Raw genomic sequence first — 14,814 nt, 5'->3', positions numbered from 1 at the left:
ATATCAGTCAAATTGTTTAGACTGAAAGTGTATCTGCGCATTTGCTCTCAGTACTGCATACTGACTATATCAGCTTATCTGTTCAGATTGAAATGTATATGTGATTTGGCTCAGTATTGTATAATGGTAAAATCACTAATTTGCTTAGGTTGAAGTGTACATCCGAAATTATTTTCAGTACTGTATAATGATATATTAGCTTATTGTGTAACTTGAAATGTACATATGCATCAATATTAGTATTGTATACTATTATATTATTTTTATTGTTATAAAATAAAAAAAAAGGTTGTAAAAAATAGAAGTTAATAAAAACATGTGAAATTGAAAAAAAAAAAAAAAGACTTGAGAATGACACTACCAAACACCAAAGCTTGCCAAACACTGCGAGAGGAGCTAGAAAGGAAACGAGCCGAGATTGACCTGGAATTCTATGGAGTCAACGCAATGATAGAAAGAAACTGGACCAAAGAAATCCAACAGCAGAGACATACAATCACCAGAAACGCGATCCATGGATTCCACCACAAGATCTGTGCAACGACAAGATTCCACAGCCCAGAGGAGAACTGTGTATGTAGTTTGTGCAACGACAAATGTGACAGATATCATCTCCTGAAGTGCAAGAACAGGGAAAAAACTCTATCTGAATACAGCAAAGAGTGAACAATTTCAAACACAAATACTCAAACGAGTGAACATTATTATTATTATTATTATTATTATTATTATTATTATTATTATTATTATTATTATTATTATTATTATTATTAAATCGTCGTTGTTCCTGCAATAACTCCTGTGTGACATATTTATCGATTTTCAGATCTTTGCTCTATTAAATAACTTAAATAGTGATACAGCAAATAATAAAATCTCACATATGTAATTATATTTCTTCATTTCGAAAACGTAAGAATTCACAGTCTCCTATGTATTCTAAAAAACAACACAAACAGCCCCCAACAGCTGCAGTCCAAGGATAGTGCAGTGAACTACAGCGCTGGTGATAAGAAACACAATGACTTTCTCTTTTGTTTTCGGTTTGTCTGTTTGGTGGAAACAAATTTAACCGTCACCCCAACTCAGAAATCTGGACGAAACATTCGCCAACAACTCAGGTTTACAATATGTTGTGTCAATGTTGCACTTGTGTTGACAAAGACATTGTTTCTGTTTTGTTTGTTTGGTGGAAACCTGCCTTAACAGTTACGTTTATAATGTTAATATAATATTATATATTACCTTAGAGCTTAGATGGATGCGCAATGTCTTTTTTACAGTCCTCGACATGAATTTCCATCATGACACGAAAACAAGTAAATCGTAAACCTCTCCCTGTGAGTGCAGGGCACTTGAAATACATATTGTTGATGTTTTTATATGCAAATTTCCTATTACCTTAAACAGATGTTATGTTTGGCATTTCAAAAGAAATCTTTGTATTTAGAGATCCAATTACAAGTTACTGAAATTTAAAAAATAAGGCTCAGCCGGGATCTGAACCCAAAGCAGGAATCATACCCCTAGACCACTGAGCCACAGTCCTTTGGATTCGTATTACAATTATATCATTAGTCAAGTCTACCTCATAGCTATCTTGTTTTTACTCTCAAAACATTGGACTCCTAAATTTTAAAATGTCAAATTTACTAAAGTAATCTTTTTTTCGTCCGTCCCACTTTTCTTTTTGAATTTTTTAAAATGACACTTTGATCTTCCAAGAATATTGGCATTTAAAAATTATTTTATCAAGAAAGGGATCAGAATTAATTACTTTACCCCGTTTATGCTAATGATAACAGTCTTGGCTTAAAATTATAATAAAAAAATTCAAATATAAATCCTCAAAGTAAAATTGTATGTAGATCTAAACAACTTATATTATACGATATGTTGAACCTGTGTGAATTTCATGGGCCTCAAATGTCTGCCTAAGAACTTCGTTAGTAATTAGCTTAATGTTTAAAATGTTCGCCCTCGGGTGGGCTCGAACCACCAACCTTTCGGTTAACAGCCGAACGCGCTAGCCGATTGCGCCACGAAGGCAGGCACAAAAGTAACGGCTTCCGTTATTATGTCCAGTGATAGCTATTGCCATACATTCTGTCAATCGTAGTATTTCGAGTGTCTCAATTTTTACAGCATTACCTACTTCATTTGATTATCTGGCTTGGACCTCAACAAGCCTATTATTTTCTCTAAATTGAGAGTTATATGTTAGTGTCTGTCACTCTGAAGGTTTCAGTTTTGTGTCATTCTATAGGTTGAACAGGATTTCAGCTTATCAGGTACTGGTATTATTTTCGATGCGATACAAGTGTTAGTTTCGTCTTTGTTTCTTATTTCTCTCATCTTGCTTATTCATTTCCTTCTTTCGTTTTCTTCCTACTGAATTTATGTTTTGCACATAGGAGTTATTGCAGGAACAACGACGAAATGAATCTTTGGTAAGCTAAAGACGACAGAATTTTCTGATAGAAAGACTTGGTGTGACTTAATGATTTAATTTCTTAGGGAATGAAAGCGGGGGAAGCGAACGAACGATTGTGTATCTAGATCAGCCGTGGCGAAAATGTGATGGTGCGCCGAGCCACTGTGTAACCTGCAACGTGCATAGCACCTATGGAGGGCGGCGAACACCCGAAGGGGAAGTGAAGCAAACTGTCTGACTTATTAACGGATTTTCATTTTCCTTACGTCAAGCACTTAAATATAATTTTATACAGTACCGTATAAGATTACAAACTAATGTTCAGTACGTGTAACGAAGAAAGAAATGAATAAGAAAACATAGGAAACATTATCACAACCTAAAATCAGGAATTTTGTCACTTACTGCCAGTCGTAGTTGATCACGAAGGTATTTGTCTTGAAGTCGTGATCTAAATTTGGTTTTTACTATTTTCATTGTTGAAAATAATTTTTCACAAACGTAAGATGTAGCGAACATGGCTTCAACAGAGCAAACGAAAGAACGAAGCTGCTTCGGATATTTATTTTTTGGCAAAGATTTGAAAAGTTCAACTTTTGTCAAGTGCTTACATCTAGCTTTCATTTAACATCATATTGTCAATTTGTGAGTTTAAATTGAATATCTAACCGGATTATTCGAACATCTGCTGAAAAGGATGGACGTACAGAGATAATAATAATAATAATAATAATAATAATAATAATAATAATAATAATAATAATAATAATAATAATAATAATAGTAATAATGATAACACTTAACCTTTTAATGTTTCATCAGTAACATGTAGTATAATGCCGTTTTGTGTTATACAACCGCTTTCCTTGTAATATTTGTGAACAAGTCATATGTTTAATATTCTCATCATACTGGCAGCAAAAAAATACGTCCTCCCATCCTTCTTGAAACTTTCGTTTTGGCAGAGGTACATGGTTTCGAGAGAGACTTTGCGACGATACGCCATTCTCACTTCAGAGACAAATACAAATGGAACGGAGTTTGACTCCAGTGAGTGAGAGGGTGGGAGTTGGAGGAGGTAGGAAGCAAGAGAAATGCATACTGTCCACACTTCAGGAGAAGATCAGAGCAAGGAATGTGAGTTTTTCCCCTTCTCTTACAACCAACTCCCCAACATGGAACCGGCCGGCCAATGACTAAGCCTCGTTTGTCCCAGCCGGCCAATGACACCATCTCCATCCATCTGCCGCTTCAGAGGAGCTGAGTTATTAGTTGAACTTCTCCTCTCACCCCGCAAGAACCGTACTCCCCTCGCAGGTATCTTCTCGTGAAATTTGGACAGTAGCTATCATTGCGAACCACAATGTGCTCGCGAGTCACATTTTCGCCACGGCTGATCTAGATAAAACATGGATCAACTTTAATCATACAAAAAGTAAAGCGTGGATACGTGAGAAATCCGATGTGACAATTTTCCCTTGGAAGTACCATTATAAAGGTGAAGAGATTTATAATTCTCCACGTAGGATATTGGTCTGGATCAATTCCGAATGTCCTTTGTTGTCAATTGAAGTCAACAAAGGACTAACATGAGAAAATGGACATTGCAGTTTTTAAAGATTGGTTAATAAATAAACTTCTTCCAAACATTCCACAAAACAGTACTATAGTTACCATTCAACTGAATTAAATAAAGGTTCAGTATCATGGAAAAAACTTCAAATGCAAACCCGCTTACAGTAGAATATTCTGAATTTGATTTTAGTTCTACCAAGGTAGTTTTATACGAACTCATTAAAATAAAAAGATCTAAACTCAAAAAGTATGAAACGAAATATAGTCTTCAAATTAAATAGTGTAAGATCATTATCTGAAATAACATTGTAAAATATCAGTTCAGAAAATTGTAAAGCTGCATGTGAACACGTTGAGAAAGAGGAAATATTTTACTGGGAGAGGGACAGATTGGTTGATCAAGTCATCGACCAGTTCGTAATTAACTTCGAGAATTCGAATAGTAAAAATGAGGAAGACGGGGCTGCTTGGAAACAAGAAAAAGAGTCCGGCACTGATATCTTTATCCTCCTAGTACTGTCCAATGCTTGGGACAACAACGCTATGGGATGAGTACAAGTACAGCTCGAACAAGTTAAGTCTGCGAGCCGAGAGGGGAAGTTGGAGACAGTTCTGTAGTGAAAGGAGGCGGTAACGAGAGGAGACCAGTACAGTCTCATATGACAGCAAAGTTTTCCTACTGCGCTTCTGTTCATAGAGCGGTAACAATTTAAGACTCTTTGAAATAGACTGTACTTCTACTTCTGCTTGACAGTTAGGTTTGGCGTTCTGATTGGCAAGCGTGGGCGTAGGAGAGAAAGTTGCATGAGGGGGGGGGGAGTCTGGGAGACAGCGTAACCGTTGTCTTTATCTGAAGACAAGGACAAAAAATGCGTGCGCTCCGTAGTATATTTTAAACGATGTGCACAATGTGCAACTAACTAATTTAATAATAATAATAATAATAATAATAATAATAATAATAATAATAATAATAACCCTCTTTTATTCTCTGTTGTTATGATAAAGCAAATATAAATGACACTCAGGAGGAAACGCAGAATAAATATGGGGTGAAATGCCTGTTATTATTCGGTTGAGAAGCTTTTGTCACCCAGCCTGCTCTCAAAAAACTTGAAAGTTAGAATTTATAAAACAGTTATATTACCGGTTGTTCTGTATGGTTGTGAAATTTGGACTCTCACTTTGAGGAACAGAGGTTAAGGGTGTTCGAGAATAAGATTCTTAGAAAGATATTTGGGGCTAAGAGGGATGGAGAATGGAGGAAGTTGCACAACGCAGAACTGCACGCATTGTACTATCACCTGACATAATTAGGAATATTAAATTCAGAGGTTTGAAATGGGCAGAACATCTAGCATGTATGGGCGAATCCAGAAATGGATATAGAGTGTTAGTTGGATGGCCGGAGGGAAAGGACGTTTGGAGAGGCAGAGACGTAGATGGGAAGATAATATAAAAATGGATATGATGGTAGAGACTGAATTAATCTTGCTCAGGATAGAGACCGATGGCGGACTTATGTGAGAGCGGCAATGAACCTCCGGGTTCCTTAAAACGCATTTGTAAGTAATTATGATCAATTTGTGAAAGGATCTACTCTGTTTCGTAATTCTGTCCTTCCTCTTGCAAAAGTGTTTCCATTTCACATGCAGCATTTTATCAGTTGGGAAACAAAAATATCTTTTGTCAGAGTCTTTGGTCCTTTATAATAATATAAATAAGTATTAATTATTTTATTTCGTCCTTACACAGCACAATAATTACCCATGCTGATGAAGATGCCGTTGCATAACAACGAAACATCCAGATGTGAACGCGAAATATAATAATACAGTCGTGTGTTATCCATTACTATAGCGTATACAAAACACTATCGAATGATTAAATATGCAATGTCAACGAAATGCTGATAGCGAGAAAGTATATCATAGCTCCAACCATAACTTGTTATTGTTTTAGACTAGCTTAGGATTAGGTAACGACTGAAAGTGCTGCATTATTTTGCTTCTCCAGAAAGGCAATAAGTAGTTCATTAAAATAGTGTGCCTTCTGTAAGAATGTCGACAATCATAATGTGCTGTATTATTGCATACCACACTGCTGTGCCTTCTTAAATTACTTTATGAACATTAATATTTCAGAAAGAGTCACGAATTTCAGTGATGAGCGGCGATTAAGCCGGCAGTCAGTGTACGCATTTCGTAACGATAAGTCGGCCGTGCGATAACAGGCCGGGACCCGGTATTCCTCGTTCCCGAGAGTGCCAATCTCGAGAATACGATTCTCGGAACTGGCGTAATCGGCCAGCCAGTCTCGCCTACGAGACGAGCGGGAGTAAGAGGCTGTTTGCCCGACTCTAGTGCACATGTTGAAATCTGAGCGTCAAGTGACCTATGTGGCAACTGTTTTTTGCCTCTACATTCCATCCCGATATCCCCACTCGCAGACTTGACTTGGACAAGCTGTATCTTGCAAATGGTGTATCAAGTTTCAAGTAAAACCTCATTAGCAAACAAACATGCTGACCTGCCTTTAGAGCTACCTGCATATTACCTATCAAATAACGATTCATCAGTGTAAGTAAAGGTACAGAAGTCATGAGCAGAGTGGTGCAGTGGAAGCGTGCTGGGCCCATAACCCAGAGGTCCGTGGATCGAAACCACGCTCTGCTAAAATAATCTATAATCTATTTTATTTTTGGGAAAATAATAATTACTAAGTACCAATATCATATTTAATGAGAAACAAGTATTAATATAACTGTGCTCTAGCGTCTGAAATATATGAGTATTGATGAATTAATGATAAAGAATTATATCTTTTATGAGTGTAAACATGTTTTTCATTTTTCTGTATACCTGGTAAATTACAAACGCATTACAATTAAAGACACGGTGTAAAAACATTTGTAAGGTAAAAAAGTCAACCCCATTACAGGACAAATCGACCCCATGTATGGCGGGAAGTTAAGGCTCCCACATCTACAAACGACATTAATGACATTAGAGATATCAGTGCTATAGGCCATTCGTTATCTAGTGAAACCTTCCTGCGCGTAAGGGGAAGAACAACGTGGAGTGGGAAGCTTCCTTCCTTCGCTATGTTTCCACTTCCTTACCCAAAAGGTTCTTACTGTAAGCCACGGCGACTAGGTAAACCCCAGGGACATAGCATGACCGAAAGAATTAAATCAATTGAGAAAATCCATGAACCCCTCGAGAATCGAACCCGCGTTCTTTCGACTTTGTAGTGTTACATCTCAATCGCAACGCTACCGTGCCACAGTGATACAAAAAGCAACTCTAACACCATTATAGGGGTTGCAGTGAGACAAAAAATTAATTTCGTTGAAGGATTGCATTTATTTATTTATTAAACACAAATACTATGTCGTTTTAAAACAATTTATTATTCCCTTTCATACAATACAAATTCCATATTTCTAGTAATACTTCCAGACATTTAACCCAAAGAATAATATTTATTTACGATTTGAGTATCGTAACGTTTCATATTACAATACGAGATCGATAACCAGGCGAGTATTACAATAATATGAAGTTACGATAAGTATACCGTACTACGTTTTATCCACTTTCTTAAGAATCAATTACTATTCTTCTAACAGGTTTTCATGATAGCATGTTTGTTTTGCAAATCTAGCTTTCAGGTAAAACTCCCTCTGAAACAAACTTGAATAATTTCGAGGGAGAAATTGTTACCGATCCGGGTATCGATCCCGGGACTTTTTGCTCAACGCACCAGCGCTGTTACCGACTGAGCTTCCCAGGCACTTCAGTCGACAACGTCTCAATTTTTCCTCTTATTTCCACACACCTAAAGTGGGCTGTTGAGACGCCAGAAACCCACATCGAGTGCACACAAACTCTTTGTGACTTGAATTTTATTGTGGTTTTCTGTTAATGTACCCACAGTAACGTTACCGCACAGTATAGTACAGTACGTACATTAACGTAACAGTAACGTACCTACGTCACTGTAAAAAGGCTGCGAGCGGTAAGTGAGCAGAGTGGCGCAGTGGAAGCGTGCTGGGCCCATAACCCAGAGGTCCGTGGATCGAAAACACGCTCTGCTATAAGATTTTTAAGTTTCTCAAAATTAATAATTAGTAAATATTTTATCAATAACGTGTATTTTTGTAAGTGTAAGCTAGCATTTTGAAAGTATGAGTCCTGAGGAATTAATAAAAAAAGAATTGTAACGCTTTTGTAGATAAACACGTTTTATATTGTTGACCTCGATAGTTTTACAGGCTACTTGACCATATTCCTGGAAAATCTGCGCATTACTCTTTGTGATGCAGTTATAGAAAAGTCGCTGTTGTTTCTGTAGTTCCTATTGCGTGCAGTTGGTACAGTTTGCTAATTCAAGCAGTTCGGTGTGAATTGTGGTCTTGTGAACTTGTCACAAATGGTAATCAACCCTTAAGTAGTCGCGCGGGGTGTTGTCAACACCCCAGTCACATATACGCAGCTGCCAACTACATATTGAGTAAGTCTGTCCTTCTGAAACTTTCAGTACCTTTCTTAGAATTGGTAGGACAGCAATAAACAGAAATATGTTTGAAATCGGAAACCGCATACTCGAGATAATGACGGTTTAAGTGGTGTGGGTGACGCCAACACCCCGCGCTCCTATTGTAAATAGTGACAGTGACTAAGCTGACCATACGTGTGTAAAAAATAATAACAACGAATGTTAAGTAGTGACTGTGCGCACAGGAAATCAAGAAAGTGGTCTGAAAATGAAGATAAAAAGTAAATTATGATTAGGAGAGAATAAAGTTCGAATATTACATGTGAACCAATCTATACTAATAATAAATCTGTAGCCGAAATTTTTCTGGTAATTTTCGATTTTCCAAAAATAATTGGTCCTAACATATATATTTAACCACCCTGAAACCGAAAATCGCATTTTTGAAATTTTTGTTTGTATGTCTGTCTGTATGTTTGTTACCTTTTCACGCGATAATGGCTGAACCGATTTATATGAAAATTGGAATATATATTAAGTTAGTTGTAACTTAGATTTTAGTCTATATGGCATTCAAAATACTTTATTTAAAATGGGGGTTATAAGGGGGGCTGAATTAAATAAATCGAAATATCTCGCTTATTATTGATTTTTGTGAACAATATTACATAACAAAAGTTCCTTTAACAATGATTTCCGATAAGTTTTATTCTTTACAAAATTTTGATAGGACTGATATTTAATGAGATAAATTAGTTTTAAAATTAAAATAACGCCATCTAAGATGGTGCAATGAATTAAGAACAAATGACTTCGTCTATAAGGGGCCTTGGACAACAACAATCGAAACAGGGGCCTAGGACATCAACAATCGAAAGCTATTAAACATAGCCTACAGAGAATGTTTCTGTGTTTGTATGAAGTAATATCAGAAGCTAAATTAATCGATTTGTAAAATTAATTATTGTTTCATCATTGGAAAGTGTAGTTTCTCTAGATGGACATAATGCTATAATGTTATTACAGTAACGTCTGAGTAAATCGAGGACAGGTAAGATTAAAATAGCTTCTTATGCACAGAAAATTTGATAGGCTATTTTGTACATTCGTTTTCTGTATTTCTTAAAATAATATTTATGTACACTCATTTTAATCTCAGAGAATTAACGAACAACGAGAGTGTATTGATTTAGTATGCAGAAATAGTACGTTAGCTTAGCAATCCATTATTTTATAATTCAAATTTTAATTATGCTCAATTGAATCGTGTTAAAATACACAAAATATATATGCAATAAATGCAATGAAAAAAAAAATTGGGTAATGAGCGAAGCAGATTATCTTGCGCTGTTGTAAAAGTTGTTCCCTGGATCAAACGTCCTATTTTAATTATGTAATTACTTTATATTTATTTCTAACAGGTGCAGCGGAGCGCACGGGTACGGCTAGTATTGAAATATTACCATTACTGTATATTAATTATAACGTTGTGATAGGTATTAAAATGTTTGATACAGTTGTATGAACTAAGAAAAATCGATAGGCTATTTCAATTGTTCACTAAAAAAATATTCCATAAGAACCCATTATATTTTGGATGTCAGCAACACCCTGCGCCACGAATGTTACAAAGTTAGGGTTAAGTGTAAGTTTTATCTTAATTGTATGTCTTATTTAATTGGTGGAAGAGGGAACCATATCGTTCCGAAAATAAAGAGCTTATTTACCGGGTTCACGAGTATTTTTAGAAAGAATATGACGATGCAAGGTGTGATAAACCTATGATATCCGTCACTAAGTGTATGAAAGAACTATTAAAGCGATTGGGATTAGTAAAAAGTAGAATTCTTAAGGAGATACAAACAGGCGAATTGAAAAGTCCAACAAAAAAGCTGCCGCGGGGTTGTTGTGAAAGTAATATAGATGATTTCGATGTTAAACCTCCAATAGTAAATAGGAATACAAATCCTAATGATCATAAACAAGGATCTCTTTTAATATACAGTGGCTAATCAGGTAAAAATTGTAATTCCTGTTGGTACTGCAATAATTGCGATGCATTGGGAAGGAGTATTTTAAGTTTGTGTGGAGAAGGGTACAAATAAGGCAATAAAATTTGGAGCTCCCTTGTTATTCAAGTAGACTATCACAATATACTGCGCATGTGCAGTAAACAAGAGCCCCTGTATATATGCTATTTGTGGACAGTCGTGAGAAATTGTTGCTTATATACAGGTGGACTCCTATGAAGACTCGCTCCAAATTTTAATTCCGTATCTATACATTCCAAGCTTGAATGATATATTAAAAAGTGCCAAAGAGAAGCTGTGTTTCTCTGCGTATCGATCTTCTCTCTGGTGGATAATGAGAAACATTGGGTTCTGCTATTAGAAGAATAATATGGAGCGAAAATATTTGATAGAACGTCAGGATGTAGTTGCGCTGCGTAATACTTCTCTTTGTGCAAATAAAGATATAAGATCAACCAAATATGCTGTATTCTTTCCCGACGAAATATGGGTAAATGTGAACATAACAAAAGATAAAATATGGACAATTAGTGATGACGACCCAGTTTCGCGTGCGCCGATTGGTACAGGTTCCAGGATTATAGTAGGCTACTCCATGCCGGTAGTGAACAGGTGTTTGTATAAAAATGGATTATTGGTGTTCAAATCACGTTCAACGAAGGATTATACGAACAAATGGAGAGCGAACCTTCAGAATTACACCAATATAAACAGATCCAATCTATGTAGGTTATAAAGTGAAGTAGGTAATGCTGTGAAATTAAGACACTTGAAATACTGTGATTATCACCATAGGCGGAGAGAGAACTGTTTACTTGGGGGGGGGGGGCAAAGCAAAACAATAGAATCCCCATATAACGGGGTTATGAGGGACATCATTTACCTCCTTCCCTGTTATAGCTTGCCCGTGGTACAGTATATCGGAATATGATCATTTAATAAAGATATTTTCCAGGGGCACGTTCTTACAGTGATACATCCATACCCGCGATTTTTCGAACCGAGTTGTAGCCTATAGGGCTTGAACTGTAGGTCTACTACAAATTATAATAGGGCATAACTTAAAACAATCTCTCTCTTTTTCTCTCTCGTACAGATACACATGTATACATCAATACAACTACGTAACAGTGCTAACAAAAACTTTTTTACATGAAGCTTACCTTCCTGTAGATATATGAAATGTAAATTCTAATTATGTTATTTAATCTCGTCTTAAAGTTTACACATTATACCGGGATCACTTTTCTTTTTTTCTGCATTGTTGTGCAGTACGGTATGTTATTCATATTTCTCCAAGTGGCGGCCTAAACTCCTGCAGACTTCTAACACATGAGTACACATGTTACAAAAAAAATACAGTGCTTCCATTCCTCAAATAAGATATAGGAATTCTTATGCATTCAGAAATTTAAAACAAATATTATAGTCCAGACACATGATCTGAAGACATTCATTCATCAACTTAAGCACAGAAACTTAATCATAAACAAAAGCAAAAAATATATTTTGAATTCAATGTTTTTTAATGTTAATAGAAAAAAAAAGAGGTCAGACAAGTTTGGGGGAGCACTGCCATCCCATAACTCCGCCTATGGTTATCACTATTTTCAGTATGTGTGTATGAGATAGCTGTCCCTGAAGTTAGGAAGCGAAGGTACTACCTGCAACCTTGCCTTCGTGGCGCAATCGGCTAGCGCGTTCGGCTGTTAACCGAAAGGTTGGTGGTTCGAGCCCACCCGAGGGCGGATATTTTTAGTATTACGTTAAGTATCAGTTGGAGAAGGAATGGGTCAAACATTTGAGGGCCATCAGGATGGCACGGATTTACAATGTCGGATTATAACCACATTTTTACTTACGCTGATTTATATGTCTCTCTTTCCGATTTTTAAGTCAAGGCTGTCCATTATTAATTCAAAAAACGTAAAATAATTAATGTCCATCTCTTTCATGCAAGTTTGATTTTTAATGCCAATATATTAACAAGGAAGACTCACCAAGTGATAATGAATTTTCACAACGATTTTTCGCCCGTACGTTCGATTTGAAATAAAAAATCTCCCTATAAATTTCTACATCCGGACAATGCCTAGCCTCCGAGATATGATTTTTCTGAAATAATCGCTTGACATTCGTATGTCTCATATCTCCATTGCCACCGAGGAGAAGAAGAAAATGTTTAAGACTCCAAATGTTTATCTGTCAGTGATCATAGCATTCTTTGTACACCAGTTACCGAGGTACACAGGCTATAGAAAGAATAACTCCAGAAGGTAAAACGGTGGAAGTGTTAACAATTCCAAAGCACACAACTCCGATTGTTCAGTCTTTTGACGTTTATAGCTTTAGGCCTTGAGAAAATTTCCTTCGGAAGTTCTTTGATAGTGTTTTATTACTTGACACGAATAAGGCTCCGAGTATTGATAAAATATCAGCAGAGCTAATCAAAGCAGGAGTGAAAGATATGGTAGAGACAATATACAAACTGGTAAAACAGATATGGCAAAAAGAACAAATGCCTAGTGAATGGAAAGTTGGAATAATCTGCCCAATTTATAAAAAAGGAGATAAACTAGATTGCCAAAATTATAGAGGCCTAACTCTCCTATGCACAATGTATAAAATATTCACCTACATTCTTCGGAAAAGATTGGAGAAATACTACGAGAATATCATAGGCGAGTACCAAGCAGGCTTCCGGGTAGGAAGATCGACCATAGATTAAATTTACACTGTTAAAGGCATGACAGAAAAGTTCTGGGAGTATAACCTCAACTTATACCGTTTATAGATTTCAGAACAGCTTATGATAGCATTAATAGACAAGGATATACAAAATTATGATTCATCAAGGGATACATCCAAAGATAATAAGACTCGCCAAGATGGCCATGGCAAAAACCATGGCTCAAGTGAAGATATATGGTGTTACAACAAAACAATTTAATATTGATAATGGGTTGAAACAAGGGGATGCTCTAGCACCAATGCTCTTCAATCTTGCTTTACATTGGGTGATGACACAGACAGGTATAGATCCTAACAGCACTTTAGCTTACAAGAGAGTTCAAATAGTAGGATACGCAGATGACTTGGATGTTATGGGACGGTCGTTTACAGCAATAGAAGAAGTGTATAAAGACCTGGAACAAGGAGCCGCTAAAATCGGGTTGCAGATTAATGCAAGTAAAACTAAACGGATGATACAAATAAGAAATATACAACCCTCCTAATCTGACGATAAACATGGTTGAAGAAACTGAGAAGTTTAAATAGCTTGCAACAATAATGACAAGTAACAATAACGAATTAATTGAAGTACAGAGTCGAATCACCGCAGCCAATAAGACCTACAGGTATTTAGCATTAAACGGAATATTGAAATTTGTGTGTACAAGGAAACAAAACTTAAAATATACAAAACAATAAATTATTAAATGTATTCTTTGTTATGCAAGCGAAACTTAGACATTATCTAAGGAGACAGAAGCTAAACTACGTATATTTGAGCGTAAAATACTCAGAAGAATTTTTGGACCGTGCAAGAAAATATGCAATGGAGAATACGTTATAATAATGAGCTATATAAATTATATAGAAGTTTCGATATTGTTACTTTCATCTAATTAAGGAGGCTTGAATGGGCCGGACATGTCTATCGGATGGAAGGAAACAGAATAGCAAGGAAGATCTTAGAAGGGAAAATACATGGTAAAATACTAATTGGAAGACCCAAAAATAGGTGGATAGATGCGGTATCGACCGATTCTCAGAACTATCTCGGAACAACTGCCTGGAGAAGATTAGCACAGGACAGGGACAGTTGGAGGAAGAAAATTGAGGAGGCTAGGGTTCGACTTTGAGCTGTGATGCTATCGTACTAGTAGTAGTAGTAGTAGTAGTAGCAGTAGTAGTAGTAGTAGTAGTAGTAGTAGTAGTAGTAGTAGTAGTAGGCCTAGATATATGAATATGTTTAAATAACTTATGGCTGACATAAAGCCGGGTACCTTGGTAACAAACCTAATAAATTAGTCTCTCTTATAGAATTCTGGTTTCACGTTGATGTACAGAACTGTTGTAAAGCTGACTGTGAGAAACTTATTGTTCTGAAATGTTCGTGGTGCAAAGTTCCACTGTGTTATGAGCATTTTTACAACGATTTCCATTACTGTGTTCAGTACAGTGAGTAACTTCAAGTAGGTATGCTTACTTTTCCTTATCATTTCTTCATAGACTATTCTATAGTCAATTTCATGAATATTTTCTATCTGA

At 36.2% G+C, this 14,814-nt stretch overlaps 3 non-coding genes across 3 annotated transcripts; 2 read left to right on the top strand and 1 right to left on the bottom strand.

The window, feature by feature from the left end:
* Positions 1 to 1,975: 1,975 nt before the first annotated feature.
* Positions 1,976 to 2,049, bottom strand: TRNAN-GUU (transfer RNA asparagine (anticodon GUU)). Its single transcript has one exon. It is a non-coding gene; the product is annotated as a tRNA-Asn (tRNA).
* A 4,563-nt stretch (positions 2,050 to 6,612) lies between these two features.
* On the top strand, positions 6,613 to 6,684 carry TRNAM-CAU (transfer RNA methionine (anticodon CAU)). Its single transcript has one exon. It is a non-coding gene; the product is annotated as a tRNA-Met (tRNA).
* Positions 6,685 to 12,213: 5,529 nt separating this feature from the next.
* On the top strand, positions 12,214 to 12,287 carry TRNAN-GUU (transfer RNA asparagine (anticodon GUU)). The gene has a single exon. It is a non-coding gene; the product is annotated as a tRNA-Asn (tRNA).
* Positions 12,288 to 14,814: the final 2,527 nt, after the last annotated feature.

This window comes from Periplaneta americana, chromosome 1 (assembly GCF_040183065.1).
Source record: "Periplaneta americana isolate PAMFEO1 chromosome 1, P.americana_PAMFEO1_priV1, whole genome shotgun sequence".
Classification (NCBI taxonomy): Eukaryota; Metazoa; Arthropoda; class Insecta; order Blattodea; family Blattidae; genus Periplaneta; species Periplaneta americana.
The sequence above is the reverse complement of the archived record's forward strand: the minus strand, read 5'-3'. Positions and strand labels throughout refer to the sequence as shown.